The sequence below is a fragment of the Microtus ochrogaster genome, chromosome 7 (genome assembly GCF_000317375.1).
Source record: "Microtus ochrogaster isolate Prairie Vole_2 chromosome 7, MicOch1.0, whole genome shotgun sequence".
In the NCBI taxonomy this organism is placed as follows: Eukaryota; Metazoa; Chordata; class Mammalia; order Rodentia; family Cricetidae; genus Microtus; species Microtus ochrogaster.
In genome coordinates, this window is record NC_022014.1 from 24,578,276 (window position 1) to 24,590,138 (window position 11,863).

At 49.2% G+C, this 11,863-nt stretch overlaps 1 protein-coding gene across 1 annotated transcript in view; it reads right to left on the reverse strand.

Annotated features, from left to right (window-relative positions):
* Window positions 1-5,844, reverse strand: part of Ccdc92b (coiled-coil domain containing 92B) — a 34,640-nt gene extending 28,796 nt beyond the window's left edge. The window contains exon 1 of the mRNA XM_013347457.2: window positions 5,440-5,844. The gene's annotated coding sequence lies outside the window, so the exon portion shown is untranslated. The remainder of the gene's footprint in view (window positions 1-5,439) is intronic.
* Window positions 5,845-11,863: the final 6,019 nt, after the last annotated feature.

Sequence of the window (11,863 nt, forward strand, 5' to 3'; positions counted from 1 at the left end):
ATCCGCCTGCCTCTGCCTCCCGAGTGCTGGGATTAAAGGCGTGCGCCACCATGGCCCGGCTGTTTTGTTTTTTCTAAGACAGGACTTCTCTGTGTAACTCTGGTTGTCCTGGAAGTCGAACTGTAGACCAGGTTGGCCTCGAACTCAGAGATCTGCCTGCCTCTGGAGTGCTGGGATTAAAGGTGTGTGCTACCACCACCCAGATATGTTTTTAAAATTGCTTTAGTTTATTTATCATACATGCCACATCATGCATGTGGAGGTCAGAGGACAACTTGCAGGAGGCTGAGCCTGTCCTTCCACCATGAGGGTCCCAGGGATTGATCTCAGGTTCTCAGTGCCTGCACTTGCCGAGCCCTCTCCTTGGCCTGTTCTCTTTTTCTTGTTTTTGAGCCAGGGTCTTGCTTTGTAGCCCAGGACAGCCTCAAATTTGTGATCCTCCTGTTTCTACCCATGCAGTGCTGGGATTATAGGTGTGTACCACCACACTGGGCAAAACCCCAGGTTCTAGCCAAACGCTGCACGACCTGTCTCTGGTTTTCTTTGCTCTCATCTCCTGTGCTCCCACTGTGGCCTCTTTGCTGCTCTAAGCATGCTAGTGCCTGGGGTTGTATGTGTGAACTGTCTGCTCTGCCACTGGTAACTTTTACCAGACTCCTCAAGGCCCATCCCTCCCTTGAATCATCCATTCAAATGCTGCTTCCTCGGGGCCTTTCCATGATCGCCCCAAATAAAAAGACTTTAGCCAGTCACTCTTTGCTCCCTTCCTCTGCACTGTTCTTTCATGGACTTCCTGGCCCATGGGTTTACTGAGCATTTGTTTACTGTCTGTTTCCCTTGCCAGATTGTTAGCAACAGAAGAGCAAGGACTCCTTTTGTTTTCCTCCAGTTCCCCAGTGCCTAGCACAGTCTGCAGCAAATAAAGAGTCCCTCAGTAAATATCTGCAGAACGCACAAGTGAGTGGATCTGGGGGAGTGCGGAGTCTGGCGGCAGGGTGGATCTGCTAAGCCAAAACAGACACGATTAGGTCTGACATCCCAGGGGTCCTTACAGAAGCAATAGCTGTCAGATGCACTACCTAACACTCTGGGGCCTAATGCAGGGGAACCAGATGAGTTGAAGGCCTGTGAAACTGTGTGTACGAGGACGAAAGGGCTTGTGTGGACCCCAAGGAGCGCCCAAGCACACACTTGTCAGTGCCATTCTGCGCCTCACACAATGCTCTATTGTGGAACATCTGAGGCCCCAGGTGTGTTTCTCGAGTTCTCACATCTGTGTGGGTGCTGTGTGCATATCTGAAGGATGAAGGCGTGTGGGCCTACCCTAGGAGGAAGAGAGAGTCGTCTGTTCCCACTCCCTGCCATACAAAGGACTGTGAAGGGTGAAAGTCCTTCCCACACAGCCCCGGAGCCTTGCTGGCCACAGGAGAAATGGAGCCAACCAGCTGTTTCTGTTCTTTCCCGGATGGGCTCGACCGTTCGCTTCCAGCTAGGCAGGCTGCTCTTTCTTCTTAGGGCAGAAATTTGGGTCACAAATGCTTTTTGGCAAGTTTTCATTCTTAGACATTACTGTGCGGATTGTTTGGGGAGGGGAGGAGGGGAAGTGGGACAGGGGAGCTAGGAGCAGCCAGAACTCTGTGTCGCTGAGGAATCACACGCACATCAGAAGGGCTGAGGCAGGCAAACGGCAGGTTGTCATGACACACATGCAGTCCTAGAACCACTGGGCACCAGAAGCTGCGTCCTGGATGCAGGCAACAGCAGCTGAAGGGCTGACGCTGCCAGCCCTGCCTTCTTGCCTGCAGAGTCTCACATCTGCCTCTGCCTGGATTCTGCGCCTCTACACTTGGTATTTCTAGTTCTTTCCCATGTTAATTTTGTATCTTGATGGGAAAAAAAGTTCATTAACAACAAGTCACCAAGAGGCTGGAGAGATGGCTCAGTGGGCAAAGGGGTTTATGACTCTGGTTTGATGAAATGAGCACAAGATCTGGGGTCAGCATGGCGGGAGGAGAGAATTCACTCCCACAAGTTGTTCACTGATGTCCACAAGCATGTCATTGCACGCACACACATGTACCCTGCGGACAAATTAAGTAAAGCAAAAACATAGTTTTTAAAAAAAAAAAAAATCACCCAAGCAGGGCAGTGGTGGTTTAGGCCTTTAATCCCAGCACTTGGGAGGCAGAGGCAAGCGGATCTCTGTGAGTTCAAGGCCAGCCTGGTCTACAGAGTGAGTTTCAGGACAAGCTCCAAAGCTACACAGAGAAACCCTGTCTCGACAAACAAACAAACACAATCACCGAGAACTAAAAAAGGACCCGTGGCACGAGGTTCAATCCCAAACACTGCTGACACACGTCTCCTGGGTCTGAAAGGTCCAAATTTCTCCCTTTTGAAAAGGCTGGTAGAAAAGGCCTCAGATTCTCTCAGCCTCAACAACAGCCAAGCAGCTGGCACAGGAATTTTCTGTCCTGGCACAATTCTGACTTTAGATTTTTGTTTTAAATTTTATTTATTTACTTGTGCATGTGGCAAGCTCACGCGTGTGGAGAGCTGAGGAACACGCGAGGGAGTCACTTCATGCAGCAGTCTGTTGTGTGAATCCCAGGAGTGGAGCTCAGGACATAGGGCCCTCATCTGCTCAGCCATCTTCCTGTCCCTACCACTTCTGTCCCTGAGGCCTGGCCTCCTGACCCTGGTGAGTAACTTAGTCCCTGCTGGTCTCCACTTCCCATCCCATCCGCCCACAACTGACACAGGCATAGGGAACAGTACTCGCTTCTCCTCAGTTCTTAACAGTTATTTGGGTTGAGCGTATCCTAGGAAGCACAGAATCATGGTACTCCGAACCCGAGACATCTCAGCCAATGGCTTCCACGTTTTGCTCTACAGAACTCTAGAATGCAGCATGGGGGGGATGTGCAGATACCAGAGGGTAGGGCTGCTGGCTTTGCTCTTGGTTGTTTTCTTTTCTTGAGACAGCATCTTTCTGTGTAGACCAGGCTGGCCCCCAACTCACAGAGATTCACTTGTCTCTGCCTCCCAAGTACTGACATTAAAAGCATGTATGTGCCACCACACCTAGTGGGTTGGTAGCTTTGTTTTTAATAAAATTTTATTGAGAAAAACATGTTATTGTCCACATGTGCACCCATGTCTGGTGTGTGTATGTGTAGGTACAGGGGCCCTTACGCCACGGTGAACATGTAGAGGTCAAAGGACAACTTTTGGGGGTTGCTCTCTCCTTCCATTTTGGGATCTGGAACTAAACTGAGACAGTTATCTGCGTTTATATGCTAAGCCATTTCTCTAGAGCCCTTTACTGGCCTTTTCCAGGGTAAACTTTTGCACAAGGAAAGGTGTCTGCTAACCAAAAGTTTGAAACTGGGGCCGGAGAGATGGCTCAGAGGTTAAGAGCACTGGCTGCTTTTCCAGAGGTCCTGAGTTCAATTCCCAGCAACCACATGGTGGCTCACAACCATCTGTAATGAAATCTAGTTCCCTCTTCTGGCCTGCAGTGCAGGTGTACATGCAGGCAAAACACTGTGTACATAATAAATAAAATTTTTAAAATGTTTGAAATTTTTTTATTAATAACTTTACTTTTACTATTACTGCTGTTGTTGAGATGTTCTCACTCTGTAGTCCAGGATGGACTGGCACACACTATGTAGCCCAGGCTGACCTCCAACTGATGGCAATTTTCCTGCCTCAGCATCCTTAATGCTGGGATTGCAGGCATATGCCACCATACTCGGGTGAATTCGCAGCTTTCCTAAGGTGTTTAAATTTCTCCTGTCCCCCACCTTTCAACCTACTCTATGTTCCCCAGTTCTTTCCTTCCCCACCCTTCCTTCAGGCCAGGCTAGCAGCTTGGAGCCTCCTGTTTGGATAACATGGAATTTTCAGTGTGCCCTGCCACGTGTCTTGACGGATTGTCTTGTCCCAGTTTCAATTTTGTTCTTAGCGCTTCTTTTCTCTTTGGGGCTGAAAACATCTGCGGGGTCAACAGATATCTCTGTACCACTCTTAATGTTCTTTAAGAATGCATGGCTCCTTAATTCTAAGGGAAGGCTAAGCTTTATTTTGTCGTTGTTCGGATAGCCGAAGCAGAAATATGAGCTGGGAGAGGTGGAGTAATGAATGAGTAAATAAATGAACCCATATGTTTATGCTCTTTATTTTTCTTAGTCATTATTCCTCTTCACCCTCTGACTCAGAGGCCCAGGGCAAGAGGAAAGCAGATCCCTGATGACACAGGCAACGACACTACCTTACAAATCTCAGCACTGTTGCCAGCATTTCACACATTAACTTATCTTAAGCTTACACTCGCGGTCCTGTTCGTGCACCCACTCCAGAGATGAAGAAACTGGACTTGAGAGAGGTGAAGGTCTTTGTCTGACATAACAGCTGGAGTGCGTAGGCGCTCACTCCGGAACATAGAGCCTCTCACAAGGCAACCACACTTTACATCTGCAGGCTAAGCTCCTTCGCTTGGATACTTCTTCTTGCTCTCCAGATAAACTCTCCCTGTAACCATGACCATCCCCTTGCTTTCTACATTCCACCCAGTTTCTGTCTCCCGAAATCTGATCTCTCCTTGTGTTCTGTAGTCTTCTTCCCGGCTGTTTGGGCTCTGGGAATCCCTTGTAAGAAAGCAACCACACAGCCAGTTGTAGAGCAGAGAGAATGAATTGAGTCTTACTGGGAATCACCAGGGCAAGTAAGTACACGTATTAAAAAATAATTACTCTGCCACCCCCACTAAGTCCTTGGCTCTCCTGAGGACGAGTCTGGAGCCAAGATTTGGCCTTTGACAAATGTCTGGGGCTCTGTCTGCAAGGTGGAGGCTGGTGGTGGAGCCACATTCTCCAGGGACCTGTGATATTCCTCACTCCAGAGTCCCTCCTCCCAAACACCCCTCAACTCTGGCTCCCCCCCCCCCGTTCCACTTAAGTGCCCACAACCCCAACCTCAGCATTGCTGAGGATTCAGGTACGTGGGAGTGGGGTGCCCGGGAAAAAACTGGACCCCGACCTTTACTTGATGTTCTGCAGTTTGTGCCTCGAATGAATTTGACTCCCAGAGTCGGCTGTGGCGCGCGGGTGGGGGGGATGAGGGGTATGCATACCACGGAGCATAAGGAAGAGAGAGACCAGCCAGGACACGAAGACAGGCACAACGGCACGAGTGGTGGGAGGTGGTAAGTGGTTGGTGAGGACTACTTTGGACTCCCCGCCAGCGCCGGAAAGGGCCCAGGTCTCGCGGCGGAGGACAACTTCTGCCAGCAGCCCGAGTCCTGCCCGCTCCCGCGCGCTGCGGTGCCCGGCCCCGCGCAGCCCTCCCGGCCGAACCTGTGCTCTGGCGCTCCCTTCATCACCCCGGTCACCCGGCCAGCGCCCACCCTCGACGACCACCGCCCGGCCTCCTCACCTGCGGACCCGAGGGAGCCGGTGGGGCCGGGCCCGGGCCTCGCTGGGTCTCGGGAAGAGCTCTTCCCCCGCGCTAGCTGCGCTCAGGGATCCGCAGCGCGCGGCCAGGTTGCGGCGCCATCAGCTGCTGCGAGGCAGTCGGGCGCGGGGCCGGGGCTCCGGGGGGCTCCGGGGGGCTCCGGGCGTAGAGGCGGGGGGCCCTGGGCAGGCTCCGGGCGTAAACACCCAGCAACGTGACCGGAACTGGCGAAGGAGCTGGAGGGGGCGGGGGGCGGGAGAGATAAGGGGGAAGGGAGGGACCTGGGGCGCGCGGGGAGGGGCCGTGGGCGGGGCGGGGGAGGGGAGGCTGGCGGCTGGGGCGGGGGGGGGGGAGCCCCGGGACTACAGGAGCCCCGGGAGCCCGCCCTCCGTACCCTGCGGGCAGCCGAATCCTCAGAACTGGCCCTGGCTGTGAGCTGAGAAGGGAACTGGGGTACCGCAGGCGACTAGGCGAGCGGGGACGCGGCGACCGATCAGCACCGCGGACAGCGCCCATGCCCGCAGGCCGGGATCCGCTCCGCCCCTCTAGGAGGGGCAGCGCCCTCCGCCTCCGAGGAAGGGCTGGGATACCCGGGAGCTGCTGATGAGAGAATCTGGAAATATGCTCCTGGTATAGGCGGCAGCAAGGCTGAGCTAGACCTCTCACTAGTTTTGTGACCTTGGGTGAGTCATCTCACCTCGTAGATGATTGTACCTAGAACCAACAGAAGATCCTTTATAAACACTAAAGTCCCTAAAATATGTCAGGAGCTGGTATTCAGCCGCTGTTTTGCTGTAAATAGGTTCGCCTTATAGTTCTGACTCCATCAGCATCTTTCTCTTTCCCAGGCCGATGGTGGTGTATAGAGTGCACCTTTGGATTGTCTCGAGAATTAAATGGGTTAATACCTGTATAGGGGTGAGAGCTTTTTAGACACCTGTACGCATGATGGTTGATGGCAAGGGATCTGAAGTGGCAGGTGGCTACAAGCTCCCAATGGCAACTCATTTCCATCCCTACCTTGTCACGTTGAAGGTGGTGGTTTCAGGGACTCAGACCAAAAGACTGGTTTGGATTTCCACACTCCTTTGCAAGCCAAATATTTGTTTTCCTTTTGAGTCAAATTTTCAGGAACCCCCCCCCCTTTTTTTTGATGAAGTCTCAGTATGTAGCTCTAGTTGGGTTGGAACCCTCTTGCTTAGTAGACCAGGTTGGCCTTGAACTCACAGAGATCCTCCTGCATCCACTTCCTAATTATAAAGGTGAGCATCACCATGCCCAGATTTCTTCCCCCGTCTTCTTCCTTTTCCTTCTTCCTCTTCTTTCTTTTCTTTCCTTCCTTCCCTCCCTCCCTCCTTCCCTCCTTTCTTCCTCCCTTCTTTCCTTCCTTCCCTCCTTTCTCCTGCTCCTCCCCCCCTCCTTTTGTTTTTTTGTTTTTCAAGACAGGATTTCTCTGTGCAAACTTGGCTGTTCTGGAACTCACTCTGTAGACTAGGCAGGCCTTGAACTCAGAGATCCACTTGCCTCTACCTTCTGAGTATTGGTGTTAAAGGCGTGCGCCACCACTGCCAGGCTTCTTATTGTCTTTACAGGATAGCATTACTGAACTGTGAGGGTCTCCTGCAGGGATATGAGTTCTGATAAACCACCTAATGCCCTGGGTTGTATGAGGTGTCAGAATGACTAACAATGTTTTTTGTCTCCAAAAGACATGGTGTGAAAGAGTCTGAATCCCTAATGCTAGCTCTGCTACCTGCTAGCTTAATAATTCCAGAAATTTCTAGAAAACTTCAAGCCTCTCTGATCTCCTCCTTCTCCTCTTCCTTTCACTTCTTTTCTTCTTTTTTATTTTGTCTTTGAGATAGGGTCTGACCCAGAAGTTCAAACTGATCCTGAACTTGTGGTAATTGTGCCTCAGCTCTGGACTGCTGGAATTACAGGCAAGAGCCACCGTATACTCCTGAACTGTACTTCTCCAATAATTTGGGAAAAACAACATCTATCAACAAGATCCTTATAAAAGTATCTTGAGGGATGCCTGGAGAGATGGCTCAGTGGTTAGGAGCATTGGCTGCTCTTCCAGAGGACCCTGGTTTGATTCCTAGCACCCACCTGGCAGTTTATGATGATCTATAACTCCAATCCCAGGGGATCTGGTGCCTTCCTCTGGCCTCCCCTGGCACTAGGCATGCATATGATGCATAGACACACCTGTAGAAAAACATTCATATGATTATATATATACTGGTTTTTCAAGACAGGGCTTCTCTGTAGCTTTGGGACTTATCCTGGAACTCACTCTGTAGACCAGGCTGGCCTCGAACTCACAGAGATCTGCCTTCCTCTGCTTCCCGAGTGCTGGGATTAAAGATGTCCACTACCACTGCCTGGCTAAAAATAAAAATTTAAGGTGCTGGAGAAATGGCTCAATGGTTAAGAGCACTGGCTGATCTTCCAGGAGACCCAGGTTCAGTTCCTGTTACCTATATGGCAGCTCACAACCACCTGTAACTTCTTCTGGATAGCATGGGAACCAGGTGTGTAAGTGACACACCCATTTCAGCAAAACACCCATACACATAAAATGAAATAAACGGAAACTTAAAAATGTTATGAGATTCAAGTTAAATGTGTGTGCACGTGTGTGTGTATGTGTGTGTGTGTGCGTAGTACAGGTGAATAGGATTGCTATGACCAATTTCCAGATGTTCTTCTCCTTGTCCTGGATAAAAATGTGTCCTGGGACTCTGGCTTTTCCGCAGCTAAAGTAAACAGCTATAGAAACCCATTTGATATTGATCCTATTCCATGGAGGATGCAATTTTGGGACAAGAAGTGCAGCTTACAGCCTCCTGCACCCAATCAAGCTCCCTGCTGGATATGAAGTCCTCTACAGCTGCCCTTTGGAAATTGCCATCCATTTGCCTGCAAAATATTTATATGAAAAGTGGTAAATAATGTGTAAAAGCACCCAATGAGCAATGCCTCAAAGGAACTGAAAGCGGAGCAGGAAGCCACTGTGGAAGAGCTCGGGCCTGGGCTCTAGGGCTGGGTTTCTCAAAGCCATTTCCTGGAGCAACTGTAGAGACCATCGGTTGTTACACACAGTAGTGTGAGCAGACCCATGTGCACAGTGGTGTGCCTAAGGCTGGAGAAGCCCTGGAAACATTCTGAAAGGGGACACTGAGATGGCAGTAATAGTAACAATAAGCTTTATGGAGCACTTTATGCATCCCACAGATTTTTGTTAAATACTGCTTAATTTTTTCCCCTACTTTTGAAGTTAAGTAAGGTAAAAGAAACACAAAAGTATATATCTCACCTTAGAGCAGCCATTATGTTTAGCGAGGCCCTTTATCTACACAATCTCATCTTAACTTCTGAGGACTCCTGCCTCAAAGGCAATTCCCATTTGCAGGTGGAGAAAGGGAAGTCTGAAGGGAGATGACACGTAACAACGCAGCTGGGAAGCAGCATGGCCAGGATCACAGCCCTCGTCCACCTAGTGTCATGGAAGGTGAGCTTGCAACCACCTCATTATCAGGGCTCCCAGACAGATGGACCCAGCTGTGATGGAAAACACCCATAGCCGGAACAGTCAAGGTGTGCGAGGACTTGGATGCATCCCAGCTCTGACTTTCCTGACTCTGATCAGTCTTGATAATAGGAGATGATAGTTGTGGCAGCGAAGACGACGTTATGTTTGCCAGATCACAGTTGAGCCTCAGACTTCTGCTTCAAGCCTGTCCACATTCTCCTTCATTCAGAGCAGAGCAGCCAGGAGTTCGCACCTCACCTTTTCCCCTTTTCATACTGGTATGCCATTTTACTTTGTTTTTATTCAGTGCCCCTCCCCCCTAGAACTCTTGATTGATAGGTATCCCTTAAAGAATCCTATGGGATCTGGCTGTTTATGCCTGAAATCTCTCAATTTTAGGTCAGTTTTCTTGAACCCAGGTCCTCTGGAAGAGCACTCAGTGCTCTTAACCGCTGGAGAGATGTTTCCATCCCAGAATGTTTTTTTTTTTCTTCTTCTTCTTTTTTTTTTTTAAAAAAGATTTTATTTATTTATGATGTATGCAATATTCTGCCTCCATGTATGCCTGCAGGCCAGAAGAGGGCACCAGATCTCATTACAGATGTTTGTGAGCTACCATGTGGTTGCTGGGAATTGAACTCAGGTCCTCTGGAAGAACAGTCAATGCTCTTAACCACTGAGCCATCTCTCCAGCCCCAGAATGTTTTCTTTAATTTCTTCTCCACCTTGTATTTTTTAGAGTCTTATTTATTTTTATTTATGTATTTTATGTATATGAGTGCTCTACCTGCTTGCACAGCTGCAGGTCAGAAGAGGGCATCAGATCTCATTATAGATGGTTGTGAGCCACCAAGTGGTTGCTGGGAATTGAACTCAGTACCTCTTGAAGGGCAAACAGTTTTGTTTTTTAAAGGCAGGGTTTCTCTGTGTAACCCTGGCTGAAACACAGTCTGTAGACCAGGCTGGCCTCAAACTCACAGAGATCCACCTGCCTCTGCCTGGCAAATGCTGGGATTAGAGGTGTGTGCAGCCAATATTCTTAACCTCTGAACCATCTCTCCAGGCCTCCACTTTGTATTTTAGACAAGGTCTTCTTATTGAGCCTAGAGCTCATTGTTTCTGCGGGATTAACTGGCTGGCCACTGAGCCTCCGGGATCTGTCCCTGCTTTGCAGCAGCGGGGTTACAAACACATACACCACACCAGGTTTTACAGGGAAGACGGGAATCTAAACTCAGGCTTTCATGCTTGGGCAGCAAACATTTGACCCACAGAATCATCTTTCCCAGCCCTCATTGCTGGAGACCTGCTTCAGTCCACGCCACCTGATTTTTTTTTTTTAATCTTTAGCAAAGAACATAGAGTCTGTAATCTCTCCATCCAGGTAATGCATATGATTATATTCATGTTGCAATAGTTGTGTTGTGTGCAAGCTTACATGTGTACATACATTGTGTGGAGCCAAGAGGAGGAAGCTGGGTGTTCTGTTCTACCATTGTCAGCCTCATTCTCTAGAGGTAAGGCACTCACTGAATCTGCAGTTGAGTTGACAGCCGGTAAGTCCCAGTGGCCCTCCCCCTGCAGTCCCATTGCGGTCCCAACCATGCCCACTTTGTAAGTGGGTTCTGAAGATTTGATTCAGGTCCTCATACTCCCAGCCCCTAATTTTTTTTTTTTTTTGAGACAGGGTTTTTCTGTGTAACCCTGGTTATCCTAGAATTCACGCTGGAGACCAGACTGGCCTCAGACTCAGATATCTACATGCCTTTGCCTCTAGAGACAAGGATTAAAGGCATCTGCCAACATCGCCTAATTAAAAACAAACAGGTCCTAATTACAAAAACAAAACAAAACAAAAAAGCAGAAAAACTCATAAAAGTAGGACGTGTTTGCCAGGTGCTGGTGGAGGCCTTTAATCCCAGCAGTTCGGAGGCAGAGGAAGGCAGATCTCCGAGTTTGAGGACAGCCTGGCCTACAGAGTAAGCTCCAGGACAGTTAGGGCTATACAGAGAAAACCTGCCTTAAAAAACAAAACCAAAAAAAAAATGCTCATATCTCATATTTAAAAACTAATAATCCCATCTTCCTCCATCTTTAATTTCACTTCCCAAAGTTTTTCTAGTCATTTTTCCCACCTCTTTTCTCTCTGAGACAGGGTAGAGTTTCTCACACCCCAGGCTGGCCTTGAACTCACAGAGATCCGCCTGCCTCTGCCCCCTGAGTGCTGGGAGTAAGGGCTTGTGCCACCACCACCTGGCTAAAGGTTGGGTTTCTTACATCTCAGGCTGGCCTCCAACTCACTATGCAGCTGAGGATACCCTTGAATTTCTGACTCCCCTGCCCCCACTTCCCAGTGCGAGGATTACGTGCTTGAGCCACCGTGCCTCGTTTTATGCTGCACTGGAGATTGAAGCCAGGGCTTTGTGATGTTAGACAAGACCTGTACCAAACTGAGTTATACCCCTACCCCTCTTGTTTGATGTAGGGCCTGTCACTGTAGTCAAGGCTAACCTGGACTAACAGGTCTAAATTGCCCAGACTGGCCCCAAACTCAAGGCTGAGTATGCTGAGATAACAGGGCTACCACACCCACACTCAACACAGATGCAGTCACGAGTCTGCCTGGAGGTGATTTTAGATCTTCTGTTTGGTTTCTGTGCTTGGTATGTTAATTTCATGGAATAAGATTGAAGAAATGTTGCTTAGAAGGAGTGATCAAGTCATGCCAGACACTCTAACTCCAAAGCCCTGTATTTCTCTTTCCTTCTCTCTCTCTCTCTCTCTTTTTTTTTTTTTTTTTTTTTTTTGGTTTTTCGAGACAGGGTTTCCCTGTGGCTTTGGAGCCTGTCCTGGAACTAGCTCTGTAGA